The 22,829-nt window shown below is 44.9% G+C and overlaps 1 long non-coding RNA gene across 2 annotated transcripts in view; it reads left to right on the forward strand.

Annotated features, from left to right (window-relative positions):
- The first annotated feature begins 739 nt into the window (after window positions 1-739).
- The window catches only part of LOC110365154 (uncharacterized), a 35,612-nt gene continuing 13,522 nt past the window's right edge, over window positions 740-22,829 (forward strand). Inside the window, exons 1-2 of one of the 2 annotated variants that reach the window (XR_002424408.2) lie at window positions 740-936; window positions 5,882-5,985. This is a non-coding gene — a long non-coding RNA (uncharacterized LOC110365154). The remainder of the gene's footprint in view (window positions 937-5,881; window positions 5,986-22,829) is intronic. The other variant, XR_010469620.1, reaches the window with a different exon arrangement.

The raw sequence follows: 22,829 nt of genomic DNA on the forward strand, positions 1-22,829 counted from the left end.
CAGTGCCTTCTTTGCTTGACATGAGGAAACACTTTGCTCACAGCCCCAAGCTCTTTTCCAGCTCATGGTTCATACGATTTGTACCACCAGGCAACACCCAGCAGTGTGTTTTGCCAATATTGCTCAGCTCCCTCAGAAGACTTGCGTCATGTGCCTGCGTTTTGGACGTTGGCTCCTATTGTTCTGGATAGTTGATTCTATAAAGGACATTAATTGTTCCGTTTTGCTCAATGGGAGTGAATAGGGATGGAAAAACTTCCGTTTCCAACCAGCTTTAACATGATCTATGATGGAAGGAACTTCATAAGGAGCCAGTGGTCTTCCAATGGCATTGATTTTTCAAGAAGGAGGAAAGTAAGTCTAAAAACTCTACTTTTCCTCACTGTTTTCTTTTGCCAGTAAAGCACAGTTGATCATGCAGTGTCTTCATCCTGTAGACATCCCAACTCTGTGGAAGCCCTGGCAAAGTCAAGCCTTTCAGTAGCAATAATGTGGAATTCCACCAATGGAAGCAGTTTTAACTAGGCTTGATAATTTTAGAGATTAACCTGTTGGTTAGGCTTCCCAATTGAAATGTAGAAAGTAGTACAATTTACCTTTTTTTTTTGTTTTCAAGGATTTGTAAGTGGGAAGTCTCTAACAAAAAGGTTAAGGAGACAAGGGGTTAATTTGGAAATTAGAGTTGGGTTCAATGACATTCAGAAATTGCCACATCCTTTTTGCACAACATAAAAAACTTTCAATAGGTCTGTGGAATTCCAGAAATGCATGTGGCAACTGCTGGCTCCAGCTTCTGGCTCCAGAGAATTGCTTCTCCATGTGGGAACATCTTATGCTCTTTTTCAGTGATTTTTCTCATGAGGATGGTGTGGTTTTTGCTCTCTGCCTTCAGACTGGTCCATACTACAGACCTGAACACGCTTCTGAGCACCTGAGGTGAGTAATACATAGCCTCCCATAACCTGCTCACATTTTTTTATTATGTTGCCCAACTTCATTGCTCATAACCATATTCCACCAACCATTGTCCAGTGGTTGGGCTTTTTCTCAGCTTTGTGCTAGTAAGTCATGCTCCACACTCTGCTTCAGAGGAAACATGACAGAGGCCTTGCTAGCAGCAGCCTTCTGCTGCCTGTTCTCCACTGCAGAGGACACAAATGCTTTTTCTCAAGACAATGCTGCTTTTCTTTTTATAGCTGCTGCTTCTCATGCTCCACTTTATGAGAGGATGTATTTCCAGATTAATGCATTCATACAGAGCAAAACCAAAGAAGCCCTCCAGTTGTGTGAGAGATACTACAGCATGTTACCTCCTATGGCAGCTTTCTCATTCTGGTGCATGTCAGCGCAAGTGTGTAATGCCCGTGGGCAGCATGGTGGGCTGTTACAGGCACCTGAGAGCTTTCCCCTTGACTGTCACTTTGTTTATTACTCCTTCTCACATTTCTCTTACCTCCAGCATCTCAAAGAGCAATGGACTGTCCAGGGAGAGAGTGTCCCAGACTATCTAACAGAGCTGTTCTGAAAACATGATGCATTAAGACCCTTTTCCATGTAAGACCCCAACAGTGAGGTCTGGGAAGTTTTCTGCATGCATCATACATGTAAGCTCATGGTTAGCACATGCTGAGACAGGGTTTGATGTGTCAGAAAACATGTTCTGGGTAGCTGGAGGTGAGCACACACAATCTTGCTAACTCCCGAAAAGCTCATGAGTTTGTCTCAACGGCTCTTCAGTGCATCCTCTGTCACTGTGCCCACACTGATGGGAACAGGAGAGAACAGGAGCTGTTGCCTATAGAAAATGCACTCTCTTTGCAGAAGGTGTTTATGATTGCCATCCTTGTTGTCTCATAGAGCACTTGTGCCTGGTACTTGCTAGATCACTTCTGCCTGACAGGCTCTGGCAGAGTGATTCATGGTTGTACCCATGGAATAGTTCTTCCCTAGCACAGCCCTGATGTTTTTAACAAATGAGCACTCAATTTGGGTATTTCTAGACAAGGCACAAGCAGGTAGGGATGGGACCCTGGACAGACAGCATTTTTTGAGAATACACTGGCCAGCTCTCCATCCAGGGAAGGAAGGAGGTTGTGCTGTTGCCTCCTGCTGTTGAACTCCCACTGCTGAGCAAAAAAGGGTGTCAGTGCAAATGAGGCACTCTGATTTAGGAACAAGTGACCGATCTTATCCAGGCTCATGTGAGATGGCTCTGCAACAGAAAGAGGGACAAGGGCTGGTGTTGCAACGACTTCCACTAGCAACTATCAGCAGTTACTGCTGTGCCAGCATTTCTGTATAATCTCAGGCTTTCAAGCATTTATTAACCAGTCAAAAATCCTTTCTTTGGCTGAAAATTGGCACATGAAATAGGAATATATTAGAAATACCATTGCACCTCTTTCACCCAAAGTCTAGTGTACTTTTGTTCTTGTTTTGGATATTCCTGTTCTCATTTTGGGGACTCCTTCTGACTATTGCAAATGTAAGAGCAATTCAAACCATGTTGATATTTTCTTATGTTTTCCCACCTCTAAGAGCATTATTAATGGACTTAGCTTGTCACTTGCTAATCTCTATGTGCCACACTGAATAGTGTGTGTTGATTTTATGATGTCCTTCACAAAAAGTGAGGGCACAATGAAATGTTCCTGACAAAATTTTGCTTTTACTGGTGGTGGCTGAAGATGATTTTTTAAACTAAATTATTGGCACTTGTCATTACTGAGTTTAATGTAGTAACCACCTCCTGGAAGGAAACTTTGTATGGCACTATGTGCCATACAAAGAAGAGATCACTATTACATGTATTCTAGTTTCTGTCTCCAGAACTTGCTGACTTATCACCTCTTGAGCAGAGGTTTGCAGCAACTGCTGTTGCAGGCTTATTACCCATAACCTACATCTGCATTTGCACAACAAATTGTAACGAAAACAGTGGATTAAACATGTATTTCAGGATAAAAGAGAACTCAATTCTCTTTTGTCTTTTACTTGGGTGGAACAAGAACAATGGCACCATATCGTCATATTTCGTGTCACTATATGTCATGTAAGCAGCTCTACAAAATGCAAAGCAGTGGAAATGAGTGCCTGGTGGCATCGTACAGCTCCAGAGTCCTTTGACTTTGTTGTCCAAGAGTCATTCAGGTCCACCTCAGACCTGAGTAGCATTATCTTTAGAGTTTTGTAGTAGTGAAGAGACATTACACTAAAAAGAAAGAAAAACACTTTGATTGACTCGATCTGATACAGGCCAATGACTTACAATGAAACCATTCTATTTATTGGATAATTCTCATGATACTTGCTGCAACTTTGAAAATGCAGCATGGCTTGTTATATATTAAGTTTATACTCTAAAGTAGTTTGTTAGAAACTAGTGATCTTGCCTATTGAATGCAATTAATAGAAATTTCCTACAGTGTATGTAATGGCAAGTTAATTGCATTCCCCCAAACAATAAGGTAATAATGCTTTATACATTTGTTATTCATTCCATGGCTGGTCACCTTTTCCTTAATCCAATAATAAACCTTCAGTTGTTCAACTCTGAGAAAGTCTTTTAGGTATCAAAAAGCTGACAAAATTAATAGCATTTGTGAGTGGGGAAGTAGCTCAACATTGGTAGATTCAGACTCCACTAATGATTATCTCTTGGTACACAATAACTTAGAGCTTGTCCAAATAGTAGTTATTGCAAAAATTGGCTATGCATTTGCAATGCTCTAAGTAATTTTCATCACTAAATCCATAAGTTGCCACTCTTAGGCCAAAAACCACACACGTATATATGTTTTCCTTAGGTTTTATTTCAACCAGACACATCTGATGCAGTTTGAGCAGCAGCTCAACCCAAAGTGGAGGCCAGGAGCCCACAGTGAGGGTGGGAAGGGCGAAGGGCAGCATCAACCACTGCAGTTAAACAAAATGTGTGTTAATCTTTGCCCTCAGTGTGCAACAAGCGTGAGGGAGTGAGCTTTTATCTGGAAGAATATTCGGAAAGAAGTAGCAAACATGCTATAAATTAACACCCTTGCTGACCTAATGGAAACCTTCCTGCCTTAACAACCTGCTAGACAGGGGTGTGATTGATCCTGCTACCCAGCAGTGCTCCCGACCACAGAGGAAATCTGTGCACACTATGACGGATGGGTGGAAATGCATGCAGTGGGAGCAGCTGTCCCAGCCACAGAGCTGGCCGTGTCCACAGCACTCCCCACAGCACTGGGATGGCTGGGTGCTGCGCCTCTGCCTGTGCTGCAGCCAGGGGAGATCTGCCACCAGCAAGGGCACAGCTGACATTTATTAAAAGGAGCTGTGATTTAAACAAATCGTAAACAGCCTGAGTGTGCCACAGTTCAGTTGGACTTGGCTTGCTCTTCAAGCTTCATATTGCCAGGAACCTGACTACAAAGCCGTAGCTACTTTCATGTGATGTCCTGCCAGGCTGGGTCACAAGTGCATTACTGAGAGCATGAGCCTACTCCAGTATCTACCACCAGGTCCTCCTCTGCAACTCTGTGGGAGACATCAGTCCCTATTCTTTATTATAAGGAATCATGTGCAGTGAATTGCTAAACCATCCAGCATCTCAGCCATCTGGGAGACAACTATAAAGGCAATTGCTCTGTCAGCTCTTTCTCATGCCTCTTCTGCGGATATGCATGTGTAATCCCACCAGGAGCTCTGGGCTAGCAGATTGTTTCATTATAATCAATGACAAGTTTGCTAAAAATGAGTGTCTTGCTGTTGTGATTTTATACATCTTTTTGAGGGATGCTGTCTGAGAGGTCGGGGGTGGGGAGCTGGGGAACACCATGCAGTGGAATCAAATGGCAGGGCACCAGGAGACTTTGGGTCACCTTTAATACTGGTCTGAATCTGCCGTGGTTAATCCTGACAAAAAGTTGTTTCCAGCAGCTTGGCTTGCAGGAATGAACTGGGAGGATCTGTTCAAAGCTGGCCTTTGCTGTCAGGAGGAGATATTTTATATACAACACTTCTGCTGGTGCAAACATGAGAAGAAGGATATTTCCTTCAGCTGAGGCTGAGCAAAGGGAGAAGGAGAAGGGAGAGGTGGTGGTGCTCACCTTCCTGACATGCCCTATGGCAGATTGCAATAGGGACCTCCTCTCCACATGGGATTTTATCCTGCAAATAGCTATTGCATGTTTGCTTTTTGGTAAAGAAACAAGACCTTTTCAAACAGGAAAGCTTAGGGAACAGTTTCTAGTGTCATGGGATGGGTACTCTGGGTGCCACTTCTGGTAGAGGTTAAGGGCAGATTGGGTTGTGAAGGCACAAATAAACTTGCATGTAGGTAGTTGGCCTTTTGGGGGATGCTTTAAAGCATTTTGACAACCTGCTTTCCTCTCTACCTTGTATCTCTCCTGTCCTTAAACAGCAAGTTTCAGCATGTGCAGCTTCTGGCCTCAAAACTTGTACACTTAGAGTAAGGGAATTTTCTTCTGTGGTTTTGCAGTTGTTCTGGGTCGGAATTTTCTGCTATGGTTTTGCAGTTGCTCTGGGTTGAAATTTTCTGCTGCTTCCAGTGTTACTGCCCGGCCTCTCCCCTGAATAGTGAGGGTGGTGGGGAGCTGGGAGGGAGGCAGCCCAAGTGGCAGCAGTCCTGTTTATCCATGGCCAACTGCACAGGACAGGCCTGGGATGAGGTGGCAGGAGGAAACCCCACAAGCAAGAGTGTTTCATGGAAATCTGTTGGTATAGAAGAGAGAAATGAGAGGGATCAATAGGCAGGTGCATAGGGTTTGGAGGTGCTCTGCTATGTCAGAGGTATTTCTGGTAGAAAAGAGTTATTAAGTGGAGAATGTATAACAGAAACCTCAGTCATGGACCTGTCTCTCTAACCTTTTCTCAGTGTCCCTGGGGCGAATGGCCGTGCCAGCCTGCCAGCAAGGGCTTCCCGTATGCCAGAGAGGCTTCAGATGAAGGAGCAGGGTGCTCAAGGCAAGAGACATTTTGGTAAGTGTGTGAGAAAGAAGCAGCTGCCACAGCATTTCTAATCTTGAGCAAAAGGCAGCTCAGCTCTCTGTGCAGCTGAACTCTGTGCGGGTCCTGGAGATGATATCAAGCATCAAGCAAAGGTGCTGTCACGGGGAGAGGCAAGATGGGAGCAGAGCAGCGGCAGGAGCTGCTGCCACAGACTTTACCTTTCTGGCTGGTTTTCCTGATTTTTCACCCTTTAAGAAAAATATTGTCTCTTTGTCATTGGGCTCATATTTGGGAGTAGGGAAAATTTGTTCACTAGCCCTAGTTTAGCATAATTTTCCTGTGTTTCTAAGTGGGAGCTTGGACCATGGTCATGACAGTGTTAAATCTGAGGTCAGGCCTTGCTGCTGGCTGTGGTGGCTGGCAGAAGGTTTGCCCTCTAATCCTACTTCTGCTTTTGTATCTCTTTCATCTGCACAATTCAGGATGAAATGTTCCTTTTCTGGCTTGTTTTACACTTTTGTTAAACAAGAAAAATAAATGTGCTACGTAGTAGTGCTTGCTTATTCTTCATCAGACATGACCTTACACGTGTAGAAACTCCTCTGTACTCTCCGCAACAAAAAAAAGGGCAAGAGCTACTTGGAGCCATACCAACCTAGAGGTAAAAGCTACCAGGGAGATAAAATGTCATCCAAACACAGCAGCTACTGAGCCACAGGACAGAAGCAGCTCTCCAGCAGCGGCAGCCAGCCAAGAAATCAGGTGCTGCTGAGGCTGCTGTCATCAAGTGTTTTTGTGTGTGTTTCTTTTTTTTTAGCTGTGTCACTGGAAACATGGCCGTGAGCATAATCTGAAGAGAAAGGCAGGGCAGAGGAGGGCAGCCCTCCCGTGGGCTGTGTCCTCACAGCTCCACGTCGCCTGCCCGCTCCCAGCTGCCTGGCTGACACACAGCCGCATCCACACACCTCCCTCTCCTCCTGTCTTCTGCTGGTACTTTTTCAGGAAAACCTCTGCCTTTTGGGTGGTGAGGACAAACACTTTCCATGGCTTGCTCTGTTCTCAGGGGTAGAGGCTCTGCAGACCTCTAATGGCATGTTGATTATCCAAATACAAATTTCTTTCAAGCCTTTCTCTATTGAAATGGGTAATACCTCATGCATCAGATGTCAATGCTGGAGCCAGGAGGATTTGGCATTTGCAGATAAGCAGAAGTGCCATGAAAGCAACTATTTTCTTAGTAACCGTATCTACCAAGGACTGTATTTGTGTTAAGCCTGGATATCACTTTTCAGCCTAGTGCAGTGTGCCACCCATGCAAGACTGTTTATTTTCCAGCAGATTGCACCTCTGAAGACTTTTTTGATTTCTGGCTGCTGGTTGGCTCACAGAAGTGCCCAGCTCCTGACCAAGCCTTGCTTATCTGGTGGGTTTCCCCCATGTTGCTGCCCATCAAGAGTGCCCGAGGGGTTGTTTTGATCAGGGGGTGCAATTACTGCTGCAAGATGGGGAAAAAATACCTCAAAATATTCATTTGATTTTTAAGCTTCTGGCTGCTGTTTTCGTGGGTAGCTAGTGTATGCTGGAAGCTTTCAAATCCTTCCCACACTGAACATGGTATTATCTCCCCTGTCCTCACCAGGCTGGCACTGCCTGGCATTTCCACCAAGGCAAACCCCTGTGTTGGTGGAACCCCCATAACCATGTTAATTTTCAGGCACCACTTGTAGTGCTTCTTGGCCTGCTTCTTAACTGTATGAACAGTGGGACAGCAGCGATACTAAGCACTGTAATAGTTTCCCCTTATACTTCAGTAAAGATGTTTCCACTGCAAAGAGTAATACTGTGACAGCCAGTTTTTCAATGGGTCTTCTATGGAGCAGCAAAGAGAAGGACAATTTGCCTTTAAAGACATAAACCTGCCCATCTGAGTGGGTACACAGCAGCGCAGCAGCTCCCGGCCGCGCAGCCTCGCACCCAGCAGCGCCAGGCGGGCGCCTGGACAGCTGCTCCAGCTGCGCTCATCACCACCAACTCAGCCTTCAAGTCTTATGGCCACAGAAAATCATGGAAAATTTTGTTTTACGGAGTATGCAACTCACTAGAGACCGAGCTCTACAGGAACTGCTTAGCTCACTTTGCATGTTCCCTCATCTTGTAAGTCCTTTTCTGAATACCAGAACAAAACAAAACAATCACCCCAAAAAGGAAGTTATTCCTCTGGAGTGCTTTGATGAGTGCTATTTGTAAACCCTTTCAATTAGTTTTTCCCATCATGGAATCCTGAGAGGCCAATATGTGTTCTTTGTAGGGTGTTTGCAATGAGATGTGGCCACATCTGTGGAGTGTTCCCGTCTTGGACATGATTCCTCCCCCTTGGCTGTGTCAGAAATAGGCCTGGCTGGCAGAAGCCAAGCCTTTTCAAAGCAGCCATCAGTTTTGTGTATATGTGATTTTGGGTTTGGGGTTTGACTTTTTTTTTCTCCCCTAATTAATACAGAGAAGACTTTTCCAATTAGCTCTGAGTAACTTACGGCTTAGTCACTTCTGTTGAATACTCTGGAAGTCACTGACACCGCAAGGAAGCGTTTACCAAGTTTTAAAGGAAAAAGGAGCCTGCCCTCTAGCTGCTGAGCACACACACATCTCCAGTTCCTTGGCTTTTCTGCAGCAGGCGGACTTAAAATCAATTTGGTTTCCTCTTCTCACACCCCCTGGGCTCTGCTGTTTCTTGCCCTGCTCAGCGGCTCCAGCCGGGTTTGCTGCACAGTTCCTTTACACAGACACAAACACCTGGATGGTTGTTTACCGATAAAGTACAACTGTCTGACTTTTGCACAGTAAAGCTGATCCTCCAAGCCACGGGGCAGCAGTTTGTGGCACAAGTTCACTTGCATTGCCTTCATCATGGTAAGTTCTTGAAGGGCAGGACCCTTTCTCGCAGTCTCTGGGGTCTGGTGATGCACAGCACATGAATTTAAGATGAGGACCACAGCAAAAAATGGGTTTGAGTGTCAGTTCAAATATGTACATAGATATTATATGGATAAAACAATCTTGAAAAATACAGGAGGTCACCTGTGTGTTGGGGGATGGATACTCTAGAAGCATAATGCCCCTGCAACACCGGAAAGTTTCAGCATTTTTGAGTTTTAAATTATAAGGTGACAAACTGATGCTTATACTCGCTTATATATACTGGCACAAAGGCCCATGGCACTGTTACAGATTGCCGTTCAAAGCAGAGGCAGGGGCTGTGGATTAGGAAGCTAATGGCTTGAGGAACGTGTTGCTTCAAGAAGCAGAGTGCACCTTGAAGACCTTCTGGCTTTCAGAACTGAGTAATAAAATTGACTGCAAAGAGACAATAACTCAAAGTGTGGCTGGATAGAGAAGTAGTTTAGAAAAAGCAGGGGAAAGTTGCACTGTAAGATCTTTCCACAGTGTTTCCTCACTCTCTGTCTGTTCTTCTGGAGTTAATCTAAAAGCCCACAATGCAAGATCAGGAGGAGAAAACAATGAGAGAATGAGAGAATAAGGAGCACTTCTTCCTCTCATAATAGTCAGTTGCTGTATGTATTATGCTTGGTTACACTGGCAAGGGATGAAATGATGTTAGGGGTGTCAGTGTGGTTCATTCTTTGCTGTCCATGGTAAAATCTTTCAGTGGCCCTTCATAAACACAATTAGTTTCCCCAAATGATCTGAAAGGAAAAAATGGCAAACTGTGTCAGAATATTGAAAGAGGTCTTTTTCAGAAAAGTCAAAGAGTTTGTTTCAGAAAAAAAAAAAAAAAAAGAAAAAATAAAAATAAAAAGGAAAAGGAAAAAAAAGAAAAAAGAAAAAAGAAAAAAGAAAAAAGAAAAAAGAAGAAAAAAGGAAGAAAAAAAAGAAAGAAAAAAGAAAAATCTGGCACTTTCAAGCTGGACTATTCTGTTCTCTGGCATTTGCCATGATAGGCAAGAAATGGATGTTTGGGGAAAGCAGCTTCATTTTACTGCTGCTTGTGCCTAATGCAAGTTCTGGAGATAACATGGATCAGGTCCAGATCCTTTCTATGCCTGGAGTGACTTGGAGACCCATTGACCGAATTTAATGGTGGTGAAGTTCTTCTACTAATAATTTCAAATACACATGCTGAGTCCTGTGACAAGGCATTCTGGCTGGAGCTGGGCTCATTCTGAGCAGCCACGATGCTGGCAGTCCTCGAGGTGTTTCCACTGACCTCTTCTGAGGACACCCTCTCACATTGCTGGCAGCACTTAGGAGCTGGTGGTGGCACAGACGGTGCAATGAGGAGTGAGAACTTGCTGGGGCTGATGAGAAGTGTCTCTAGGGATGGGCCATCATGGGGGAGGTTTCCAGCGGTGCTGGGGATGTGTTGCAGTGCGCTGCATCTCCGCTTGCTTCTTCAATAGCAAGTTTGAGACAGATGAAACAACTGGCAGAAGCGATGTGTCTGAAAGTCACCTTTAAGAAGGAATTTCTCACTTCAGAAGCCACTAGGTGGCATATGAGGCGCAGCAGAAATAAAGCGCAGTAGCTGGAGGCAGAACAAGCTCCTCGGTGCTTGGGCATGGCAGCAGGGGCCATGTCTGAACTGGGCACCTTTGCACAAGAGCCAGATTGGTGCAGTAGCTCCATGTCACAAATACGTGAAGGTGTGGTTTTTTTGGTTGGTTTTGGTTTTGTTTTTTTGGGGGGGATGGAGTGGGGTGTTTTGGGGTTTTGTTTGTTTGTTTGTTTTATAAACAAACAAACAGGCAAACCCCCACAAAATTGACAGCATCTCATTTTATTGTGGGACATGGCATATTAACAGGCAGAACCAGACTGTGGTTCTCTGCAGGACCTCGCAGTGTGCCTCTGCCTTCCCTGTGGTGCAAACGGGGGACACAGCCATTCATCACCTTGGCAGGCCATGTCTGAGTGTTTGTAGCAGTTACCAGCCACCTTCTACTGTGTTTTCACTTCGAAATTTAAAGAGGGTGAATGTACATGAACATTCACCAGCTAGGAATGTATCTCTGGCCAAATTTATTTTATAAAGGTCACTGAACAGCCACCATTAGTCTCTACCTACTGTTGCAGGGGACAGTGTTGAAGCAATTGTTCAAATCTGTCACCTCTGTCTTGATTTGAACCATCTGGTCATTTTCTTGTGGGTTTTTTTGTTGTTTGTTTGCTTTGTTGTTTTTAATGCTGGAGTTGGACAAACTCCAACAAAGATCCCATGCAAACCCAGCAGACTAATCAAGGCTACTTTGTCCTAGCAATGGGTCGCAAATACAACTTTGTTTCAATAGCTAAAAGCATCTTCTACAATGTACTTTTGATTCATTCCTCCAGTGGTATTTTCAAATAATGCCACAGAGGTCTCTTAAATTCCCTCAGTGCAGTGTTGGCATATGCCAGCTCAGAAACAACTCTCTAAATCCTGGTCCTCTGAATCACTTGGTCATGGCAGAGAACGATATTTTCTCCCAGTTATTCAGCTTGCAAGAATATTGTCATTTGGAAGAGAAAACTTAGTTAATCAAGTGATGGAATAATATATTGAAAAATATGAAAATTAAAGAGTACCTCTACAAAAAAACGGAAGGATGCATAGTCCAGGCTATATGTGGGAGGATACAGGTTCCACCTACTACTGAGTCCTGGTCTCTAGGAAGAGAAGTGTTTTGAAAGGCAAAAATTGGGATTAGGTACCTTACTTCTGCACTGGGCACCCTTGTAAAACTATTCCCGACCAACCATGAAAGCTGCAGGCTGGATGTGTGGAAGATGAGGGCAGGGACATGTTCCCACTCTGTTGCTTGCACTGAGAACCCAACCCCTAATTCGATTATGAATTACAGGGGTCCATCACTAGCCCTGGAGATGGCTTGCTGCCTTCATCTTTCTGCCCCAGCCTGTGTGTGGGTAGAGTTGGCTGGATGGTCTCCATCTCAATCCTACACAGCTGTCAAGGGCTGTCGAGACATCTGTTACTTGAAGTCTTGAGTGGATTTATGAATGGCAAAAATTTAGAAGTTTTAGGAAAGACTTACTGGTTTGACTACATGTGCTTTTTCAGCATAAACACCACTTACAGCTTTTCAAAGCAAACTGAAGTGGTTGCTATTGTAATTTCAGCATTAGCTGTCAAAATATCCCTCTTGGGGGCTCTCATGTTCCTGTGGTATGTGGGTCTGCCTGGCTGGATTTTGGCTCTGCTGTTCAGAAGAATCTGTAGAACTGAGCGAAAAGATTAAGGTGATCCAGTCACTTCAAAAAACAAAACCATACCCCAAGCAACAAACAAACAATTTAGTAATTTCTGTCTGAATTTCTCCTTTTGTATAAGGATTTAGGATGCAACAATTGGGGGTGAAGGGGTCTATAGGCTTTTACTAGTTCAAAGTAAATAGCTCCACTGTGTGGGAACAGTGATACACCTATACTGTGCTATTTAGATTAGCAATAACAAAATATGCATAAAAATCTACTGTGAAGAGAGAAGGTGCTAAAGGAGCTCAAACTGCCTGTCTGCAATGGTTGTCTCCTGCACTCTACTTGCCTCTGTCATGTTGCCATCTCCTTCCCTTCTGCAGAGTGCTTCAGCTTAGTTCCAGCTCTGCCAACAAGTGCTGCCCCGGTCAAGGAGCCAGCTGCTGCTCCAACCCTGTCAGATAATGAGCATGCCCTTGACATTTAAGTTCACATAAATTAAAGGACAACAAACCTCAGAACACGCAGGAAGAAGTGGGTAAAATCTGTATTGCCTAGAGTGGAAGATTTACTCTTAAATTGACTTTTGACATGCTGACATGGAGACCTTCCTCTAGCAAGAACAGGTCTTGAAGCAGAAACTCCCATCAGGAGCACTCAAATGGATGTGGTTTTGCTCTCACATATGTCTGAGAAATCAGAAGTGTTAACCATCCACTTTAGGATGAACCCAAACTCCTGGGGCCTTTGCTGCTTAACAGAAAGGTCACAGAGATCTTTCTCATCTTCATAATAGCCCAAAAGTCACCAGAAAGGCATTTACTGGGCAATGACAGACCAAGAGTCAGTCCCTGCTCATGCCTGGTTTCAGGCTGGAGCTCTGCACCCTCTTGCCCACAGCCATCAGGATGGGATAAGGAATGCCAAGAGGGCTCCCCATTCTTGAGGAGAGTGGTTCCACCTGGTTCTGATTAAAGTTTATTTGCAGAAAGCTCTACCCTTGCTCACCTCCAGCCTGGCTGGTCTCCTCCCTGCAGGCTGTCTGCTCTCCCAGAACCTGGGATGGCCTCTTTTGCTTGGAACAGAGATTGTAAGCCCATGTTTTTGTAGCACTATGACCTTAGGCTTGTTGCCTGGACTGTGGCCTTCAAGTTTTTGACGTTTGTCCTCTGATAATGAGCTTAATCAGTTCCAAGTAGTGACACTTTCAGCTGGGTTTTGACAGCAAAACAGGCTGCTGGCTGGGTGCTAGTAGCTGAAGTTGAAGAAACACAAAGTGGACTAGAGAAGGAGACCCCACATTGATCACAAGGAAGGATGCTATAAAAGACTGACCAAGACCCCAGGTCTGGGCTTTGGCCATATCACATCTGAGTTCTGCTGAGTCTTAGCTACATGAGCTGTATTTCCAAAACCCCAGCAGGCATGGGCAGGGGGTGGTTCTGCTGCTGTTGCAACACTGATGTTTGCCCCAAGAATTTTAGCTAAGCTCCCCACTGGTTCACCCAGACTCCTTGAAAAAAGATCATTCTGGTCCCACTTCTGGGCAGAGCTTATTTGCTCACCAGAAGCTGGTGGCCTGATGCAACCTCAGTGAGGTAAGGCACAGACAGGGAGGGGACCTGTTCTTTGGCCTTGGGCCATGCCAGCAATGAGGACATACATGCCTGCAGCACCCTGTCAGCAGGGGTGGTTTTTTTCTACAACTCCAATCTTTTTTTTCTAAATCTTTTCCACAGTGTTGGTTGAAAGACTTTTCTTGCCCTACACTCTTACCTAAAACAGCTAATCTGGTAAAACTTTGCAAAGTAGAGGTTAATCCAGGGTTTGCACTTTGATTTTGCAGTAGGAGTGTTTCTTAGGACTGCGAGAAAAGAATAAGGATCCTCAGGCCATCCTAGGTTTGGGTGGCATTTCAGCAAAGGATCTCATGGTCACATTTTTAGTTTTCAACTTAAAGCTCTTAGTGCACGTCCCTAGGTAAAGAGTCAGCTTTGGTTTTCCAGGCGCTGTGCTGAGCTATGTGGCAGAGGCAGCTCACTCACAGAACATGAGGCAAGAATCTGCAGGTCTTCTTCACAGAAAGGTCCACAATTTAAAGAACCAGAATGAGATCACAATTATGTGGATGCATTCAGCTTTTGCATGCCCAATGCTGAAATGTCTTGAGTGTTGAAATATTTTTATTATGCTATGAAATAAAAATATTTTGTTCTGGTGGTGCCAAAATGGAACTTCCAGCCTTACCCAAATGGGTGTTTACATTTTTTTCTTATGAAATGTCACTGAAACCATCCTGTTGCCTGGGGATTCTGGGTTTCTGCACAACTGTGTTTCCCCATGTATGCCATTCTGTTAGAAAATTTTCAGTTCTTTCCAGCTACAAATATTGGCTAACATAGAATCAATCTACCTACCTGCTCTACAATTTTGCCCTAAGACATTCCCTCAACCACAGCATTTTAATAAAAGCTGCAATGATGCCTGTATGTTTAAAATCTGGTTAGAAACACCTTCAGTGTGCTATCTTCTGAAAGAGCATTATCATTACAATAAAATCTCTCTTCTCTTTCATCTGTGACCTAGTTTATGGTAATTTCTATCAAAAAGTATGAATAGAACCCTATACACTTCACCTTTTATCTTAATTTTTCACATTAATTTTAATGAATTAACCTCTCAGAAGTCCAGCTGGCACCTCAGGTGTTGCTCATTGCTTGTTTTGGGTGTGTTACCACATGAGCCTGTGAGACCGTCAGCTGCAGACTCATTTCCCAGAAGCTCGGGACAGTTTTGTTCCACTATATGGGTGCCTCCCCCTGAGCTTAGTCATAAGATAACTGTGGGGAAAAAAAACCCTCTTCTGGCACGAAGCCTGTGGAAAGCGTTAAGATGTTTTGGCCTTCCTCAGTTTCCATAAAATCTATTAGTACATGTGATGCAATGTTTTACCGTAAAATTCGGGAGGTTCAAATTGCAATGTGCCAGGAAGTGAAGCGATAAAGATGAAAAGGAGGGAAGTCAAAACAGTTCCAGATCCTCTGCTTGACCTTGAGTTTCTCTGGCAAAATGTGGTTTTCCCACTGCCCTGTATTTTTAGTTTCCTTTATCATGAGACAGAAGAGTTGGACAGATACCAGGAAAACTGATAGATGGACTGAATATGCAGGGAATGAGAATCGTCTTCATGTCCCGAGAACTGTACCAAATATACAGAGTGAAGGAGGGAAAGACTCTTCTGAGTAATCGTTCTGTAACCACACATGCGAGAAGTGGCAGAAGATAAAACATCTTTCCACTTGGAAATGGTATTCTTCTAGGTGGGCTTATTTTCCTCCTGCGATGATGTGGTGACAGCCTGTTACAAACATGAACAGCACAATGAGTAACATGTCATAGTTAGTGGGTCAGGAACAAACCTCCTTAAGCCACAGAACAGAAATGCCTTTTTGAATGATTTATGCCATCTTAGTGCAGTGATTAGATTTGCTGAAAAAAACCCAAAAATCTCAAGGGGTTTTTATTCCATTTTGGTTTTATTTTATTTTCTATTTTATTTTATTTATTTTATTTTTTATAGCATTATATCTTTTGAAGTTAATAGTACTAATAGCAGCCATAGAGTGTAATTATTACAGTTACTGTTCTGATTTTGGTGTAAGTTTCTGAAATGCAAGACTGCAAATAAAAGATGCTCTGGTGAGTGCTTTCCTGGCTTTCAAAGTGTGATCAGTGGTGACAGCTAAGGATCCCATCTATTATTTATCAACTTTATCATAGTTTTGAGTTTTGCCCTTCATATCATGCAGCCAGCGGAGTGTAGTAATAAAACACCTCTGCATGGGAAACGATTTAACATCACATGGATTGATCTAAAAATAAACCTGAGCAGCATCCAGATACAGGGAACATGGACACTAAAGCTTTATGGAAGAAGTAAATTGCCAAATGCTGGGGTTTCTTTATTGATAGCTCCTCACGACATCTTTCATTTTTGGAAAACTGGAACATTCATCCATCCTGAAAATCAGAAAAGGCACTTTCGCTGCTCATTCCTGTGGAGGATGGTGGGCAAGCATGTGCCAGACACTACTCTTTTTACCAGGAGTGCTATGCCAGCTTGGAAAGATGACCTTTCTAGGGCTGATCCTGGGCAAAATTTCCCCAGGGAAGCCTGGCTGCTCCCCTGTGACCCCAGGACACCCCGTTTGTGGGAGCAGGGTGCCTCCTCCCAGCCCAGCACCCAGTGCCTGGTGCGCTGCACCAGGAGGTGCCAGTCTATGCCCATCCCCATAAGAAATGCACTCAGACTTTGAGAAGTATCATTTCAAATGCTGTTTATTAGAGCTAATATTATCAAGATAAACCAGCACAATCTTAGACCCCTTTAGATGCCAGGAACCCGGAGCTGTGTACCCACATGTAAGCATATCATGCAGATCCCTCCACAGAGAGGGTTACCCCAGTTTGATCACTTGAGCTGTTACAGGATTTCCTTACAAGATAACAACTCTGCTCATCATTTTTACTGTCAAACAGAAAGGACATTTGCATCACAACTTCTTGCTGCATTTTTGGACAAAGGCAAGGCCATGCTGGTGGTGTAGTTGCTGATACCAAGTGGGAGCTGCCTGCAGGCTCCTGTGGTACAACCAGCTGTCGAAGATTGTCCCTCGGCCATGGGGAATCCCAGCATGGGGACATGGTGCACACACAGGCTCTGTGGGTCACCAGCTCCTCTATGAAGCTGGTCCTCCAGTCAGGATCAAGGTTTCCCCACACCCCGGTCTCTTACAGAAGCCGTCCTGGCCAGCAGCACTCATGCAGCACCGTGGCACTGCAGACCTGCTCCGTGCCATGATGTTATGTGCCAATTATTCTGCCTTCATACACCGGGCTGACGGCAGTGGTAATGATGGCTCAGGCATATGGGTTTATCTGTTGCCTCCTGCTCTGAGGTCACCATTGTCACAACACATCTTTCAACAAACTTTGCCAGGGAGGTTTAAGACACCTGAAAAAGCCCCTTAGCAAGCAAAACCTGAACCTCAATTCAGTGTTGTCAAACTCCTGCATATGACTAAACAGATGTTCTTAAACAATGTAGATTTAAGCTTAATCGACATGAGTGACTGTGAGTTTGTTTGGCTTTGTGCAACAGCTGATTCACGGTGGCATGTTTTTGGTTCTGCAACTACTGTAAAAAAATAGGGTCCTATCCCTGCCACCTCACCACTTTCATTGCTCAGGCCTCTGCCAAGGGAATAGAATATGTTACCAAATCAGAAGAGTAGCCCTCCTGCTTCTTGGTGCTTGGGGTGCACCAGCACCAGTGCCAGCAGGCACAGCATGTGCATGGGACCAGCCCTCCTGCCACTGATGAATATTTAAGCAATGACAACAGGGCCATGGCGGAGACATGGTGGGACTAAGACAGTGACCTCCATGAACACCCAAGAGATGCTGGAGGGTCTTTCTCCTTACAGTGCAAATTGAGGAGAGAACAGGAATGTGTAAGGAGGGATATGGAGATGCAAGGGGACCCGAGGCAGGAAGGAATAGGGACCCCAACCCCTGGTACTGTGGGGTGTGTGGTGACTGGCAGGCAGTGGGGGCTGCCAGGACCACCCCAGGTCACCGTGTTTGATGGACTGGTGCTTGCAAAGCACTGAGTTCTTAGCTCACAGCACTGTGCAATGGCTCTACTGCAGGGAAAATTGCTTTGGACCTCCTTGCTCGGTGCTTTCCCATCTGTTTGTCCAGTATGATTTTATTTTTCTCACCCTGAAAGAAAAATTTATAAACAAAGTGGCCTTAACCTCCACAGAGGGTTATTACAAGTTATTCGGGCATGTCTCGAGCATACATTGGGGCTGCTCAGGCTTCAAAAATCAGATTATAGTTTCCTTTTAAAACCTAGAGGAATGCCTTCTTGGGATGTGAGTCACCTTGACTGTGATGTATTTGTTTGGACTGTTTCTGCTTAAAAAAGAAGCCCTGGGCATCAAACAACAGCAGGCGATGGCAATGGATAGACGAAAGCCTCCAGGCTCTTTGTCCCAAGGGAAACCCAGCAGAGAGTGTGCCTGGCCTTGGCAGTGAGGGGCTGCATCCCCAGGGCTGTGGGATGTGGGTGAGAGCGGGTGGGCTCACCATGAAAGCCAGGAGAGCCCCTGCTCCACGACACGTGGCACAGCGTGGGATGAAGCTCTCCAGCACTGCAGAAACCCACACTGATGTGACAAGAAAGCAAATACTGTTTTAAACCCCTTCAAGAGAAGGGCTTTCTTTCTCAGCTGTCAGGTGAACCTTTGAGCTGTGGTGCTTTGCAGCCCAAGCGGGGTGCTGGTTTTGGAACAGGGAGCTGCTCTCACTTCAGCCTCTGGCTCCACAAGTGTCTGGTGCACCATCAGCACAGCCCATTCTGTCTCTATGCTCTGCAGAAAGGCTCAGTGCCATGGCCACCGCCCCAGAGTGCAATGGGGTGGTGAGGGCTGCATTGGTGTCCAGGCTGTCCCCCGATTGGTTTCTAGAACCCAGCATGGCCGATAGCAGGGAGGGCTGCCTTGAGGTGCACCAGGAGGAGCAGCCTCTCACGGGAGTGAAACAAACCCAACCTGACGGTGCCTCCAGGGAGAGTGTGCAGCAGCGGGGAGGGATCGTGCTGGATGTGATCCCATTGCACCGAGTGGTGCTCCCCGAGGAGCTGTGGCCAACTGCTGCCCCTTCCCGCAGCTGGCCCCTGCCCTGGGCAAACACCAGAGCAAAATGACAGCCTGGAAAAATTAAACCCTGAAAAACTCCTTGCTTTACTAACACAACTGAAACACAGCCTGTGATGAGGGGAAGAGGAAAGCACCAGTTTGACAGCTCTCGTGAATTAGTCAATGAGTAAGCAAAGTCCAACAAGAATCTAGTGAAGGTCCTGCCATTGCTAGTGGTGTCTCCTTGACTTACAAGTCCTCTGTTTGATTTCAGCAGAGGATTTTGCACTTGTGTAACACAGCCCTGCTGTTATACAACTAACCCCAGCCACACGTTTTCTGGTTTCACTTGTGATTCTTATCATGCAGGAGCCAAAACATGCTTTCTGTCTCCCGCCAAACAAAAGTCACACTGCATTATTTAGGTTAAGGTTCATACTACTCAGACCCTTGAACAGCAACAGGCATATCAAACAAATTGTCAGTAGCTAAAATTTAGAGGACCAAGGATCAGAGAAAATCAATAAAGTCTGTGAGATGACTGTGAGACAAAACTTAAAAAACAGAGGTAAAGTTTTCTAAACTGAAGGGCCAGTAAAAAACCTATTGGTGTCCAACAGTGAGGTTTGCTTCTTTCCCTTTTATATCCTCTCGTGCAGCGCTGCATGTACAGCTTAGACAGAAAGCTTCTAATCCTAAAATCAAGCTTTACATCACATGCTTCAGTGAATGGATTTGTAATATGCAAAGGGAGCACCAGGCTAATCCCAAAGGTATCTAGTTCATGGAGCGCATTCCTGGAGTCTGTGCAACAACCAAATGTTGCAGGCCGGTGCTTCCTAAGTTGCCTTGTGGTCTGTCGGGCGTGGATCCACCTGTAATTTTTTTCTGGATACAGCTCCCACTTGCAGACTGATAACTTTCTGAAGTCCCAAATTCTTGTGTCATGCAGTTTAGGACTCTTGGAGATATGCCGTGCAAAAATGTTGCAGGAACAGGGAGAGATAAGACACAGAGAGAAGAGCAGGCAAAAGTATGTGTCCTCCCCTCCAGTTCTTTAGCTGGAATAAGTGTTTTTGACTGGAGGTGCAGGAAAGGTCTCTCCTGTAGTTGCTCCTAGTCTGTACCCTTGTGACAAAGCCCATGAGCTCTTGCTGGACATTCATGTTGCACCTCCCGCTTGATCCCAGCATAAATACGACTGGAGACCAGGACATTGGTCTCAGATTTAGCAAAAAGGACTCCATTTGATTTAGCTCCTTTGTGTAAGGATCTCCATCTGCAGAGCATGTCCCTGGCCAGGTGTCCAACTTGGTGCTTGCATCAGAGTACACAGTGTACACAAGCTGGGGGATGAGGGTGGAGGGGTGTTGCATAGCACACCATATTTTTGGTCCCAGGTGATGCTCTAACCACAAACTTGCCTGTGGAGCCAGAGTTAAGCTGCGACTAGATGCAGACTGGGACTGAGCTCCTTGTGCCGAGCACGGAAAAAAGAAGGCCCAGGAGAAGAGGCAAGCAAAGAGGGCAGCTGAGGAGGCAACATCACGAGAGATGTGCAGACGCGACCAGTTGTGGCCAGAATGATGCTGGTCTAAAGGGGACCCAGGAATTGTACCTATGTCTACAGAGCTCAGATGTAATCCAGGAGGCAGAAAGACTTAATGCAAGGGGGTTGTTCTGGGGCTGCCCAGTGCCATCCCCACTGGATACTTCTCTAGTTTTGTGATCTCTCAGCCCTGCATCCCAGAATATCCCTGAAACAAGAAATTCCTGAAAGGAGCCTTCTATAATCACCCCATACCCACCAAAGTTAATCCCCTCACTCCCTGCAGCCTGGAGTCACTGAGCTCTTTCTGCTGCAGCATTACAAATACAAAGAAATCCTTCTGCAGAATTATGTTGATTGATATTTAAATCATCAGCTTTCAACCTGCAGCCCATGAAGTCCTGTGGGTACAAGGTAAGTAGCCAACAAATGGGAAGCCTATTGTCAGAAGGCTTAAATTTGCTACAGGGGAATCCCACATCTTTTGGGGACAATATCTGGGCCCATAAACATAAAATGGTCCACAGCCTCCCATATGTGTGTTTGCCCATAAACCATCTGATATTCGGGTGGAACAGCATTCCTGTGGAGTTAGAGTTTAGCCAAGTGATAAAAATAGCCAGGGCTAACATTTGGAAAAGTCATCTATGCTTCACAAATTTGTAAAAAGCCATTATGCAAAAAAACAGTTGTGTCTTGCCTGTGACATTTAATATCACAGGGATTTAAATCTTGGCTAACCCAACTGGCCAGGCCAGTTCTTTTATAATCCTGAAGAAAAAAGTGCAATGTCATGTGTATTCTGTGTGGGGCTCTATTTTTGTTTCTTGCAGGCTTCTTGCTCTTTCTCCATTGCTTAACCACTTGCATAATACATTGCAATTATAAGTCAGGGAGAAAAGTATTTTGTGGCTTGCAGTGGCCTAGGTAGCAGGAAATGTTTTACCTGTAAAATTGGGCAGGTATTTTCATTGGTGACAGAGGAAGAGGAGGAGGTTGAACCACACGAAGCTGTTTCTGTGTTCTAGCATTGATTAACAAGACAAGGCAGGGACTCTATTTGGTCTCAGAGGGACTGGCATTCGATGCTGCAACACAATTTCATGCTGCACAAAGAAAGCTCTGCTTAAACCCTTTGAAGTGTGAGAGTGAGCTGAGAAGAAACTGCCGTTTCACTTGGTCCCATTAAACAGGTCATTCAGCATATAAAAAAGCTTTTTGCCTGTGAGCTCATCTTGCCACATCCATATTTATTGAAGATAAGGCAGAATTAGACAGCAATAATGACTCTACACGACACTCAGCTCTTTGGAGTATGATGGCAAATGGCCTTATTGAGGTAGGCACAGACTGTTTGCCTTGGTTTGCAGATGTGGAAGCTGAAATGCAGAGGTGAGCTGCTCAAGGTGACAAATACTAACTGGCAGGACTGCAACAAGACCCATTCCTGCTTTTTTTCTGGAGTGCCCTTCTACGGCATGTTCCCAGACTTGGTATTATGGCCTAGCTCCAGCCTTGCCTCTGCACTGCTGAACTTCTGACCTCTCATGTGTAGCCACAGGTTTTGATCTTGAAGATGCTGGGCATGTGTCAACAGCAGGGTCCTCTCAAATTAAATCACAGCTGTCCAGAATACACTTGGTTTTCACACAGCTGGCTTTCCCAGCAGTTTAGCCAAGGTGGGAACCACGAAGGAGCACTGCCTGTGGCACAACACTTTTCCTGAGCTTGGAAGATGCTAATCTTACTCAACTATTAAAATACAAATTTTCCTCACAGGATGAGGCGAGTACTTAAATAACTTGATAGGATTTATTCAAAGACTTTTGACTAAGCTGTTACAAGCACCTCAGAAAATCCTGAAAAATTGCTGAAGTCACACCACCTTGGGATTTCCCACATTTTCATGCCTGGTCCATACATACACATTCATATAGAGTGTATATAGTATGTTCAATATGTATGTACGTGTGGTGGGTTGACCTAGATTGGCCACCAGGTGCCCACCAAGCCATTCTATCACTCCCTGTACTCAACCGGACAGGAGGGTAAAAATACAACAAAAGGTTTGTGGGTTGAGATAAGGACAGGGAGACATCAGTCACCAGTTCAGCAAACCAGACTCAACTCAGGACAATTAATTTAATTTGTTGCCATTTAACACCTATAAGAAATAAATAAGAAATAAATAAGAACATAAATAATAATAAATAAATAAATAAGAAATAAACCCCAATCTTAAAACACCTTCCCTCCATCCCTCCCTTCTTCCTGGGCTCAACTTCACTCATGATTTCTCCGTCTCCTCCCCCTCGAGCAGCACAGGGGGAATGGGGGTTGTGGTCAGTTCATCACATACTGTCTCTGCTGCTTCTTCCTCTTCATGCTCTTCCCCTGCTCCAGCGTGGTGTTCC

Source organism: Columba livia, chromosome 1 (genome assembly GCF_036013475.1).
Source record: "Columba livia isolate bColLiv1 breed racing homer chromosome 1, bColLiv1.pat.W.v2, whole genome shotgun sequence".
NCBI classification, from domain to species: Eukaryota; Metazoa; Chordata; class Aves; order Columbiformes; family Columbidae; genus Columba; species Columba livia.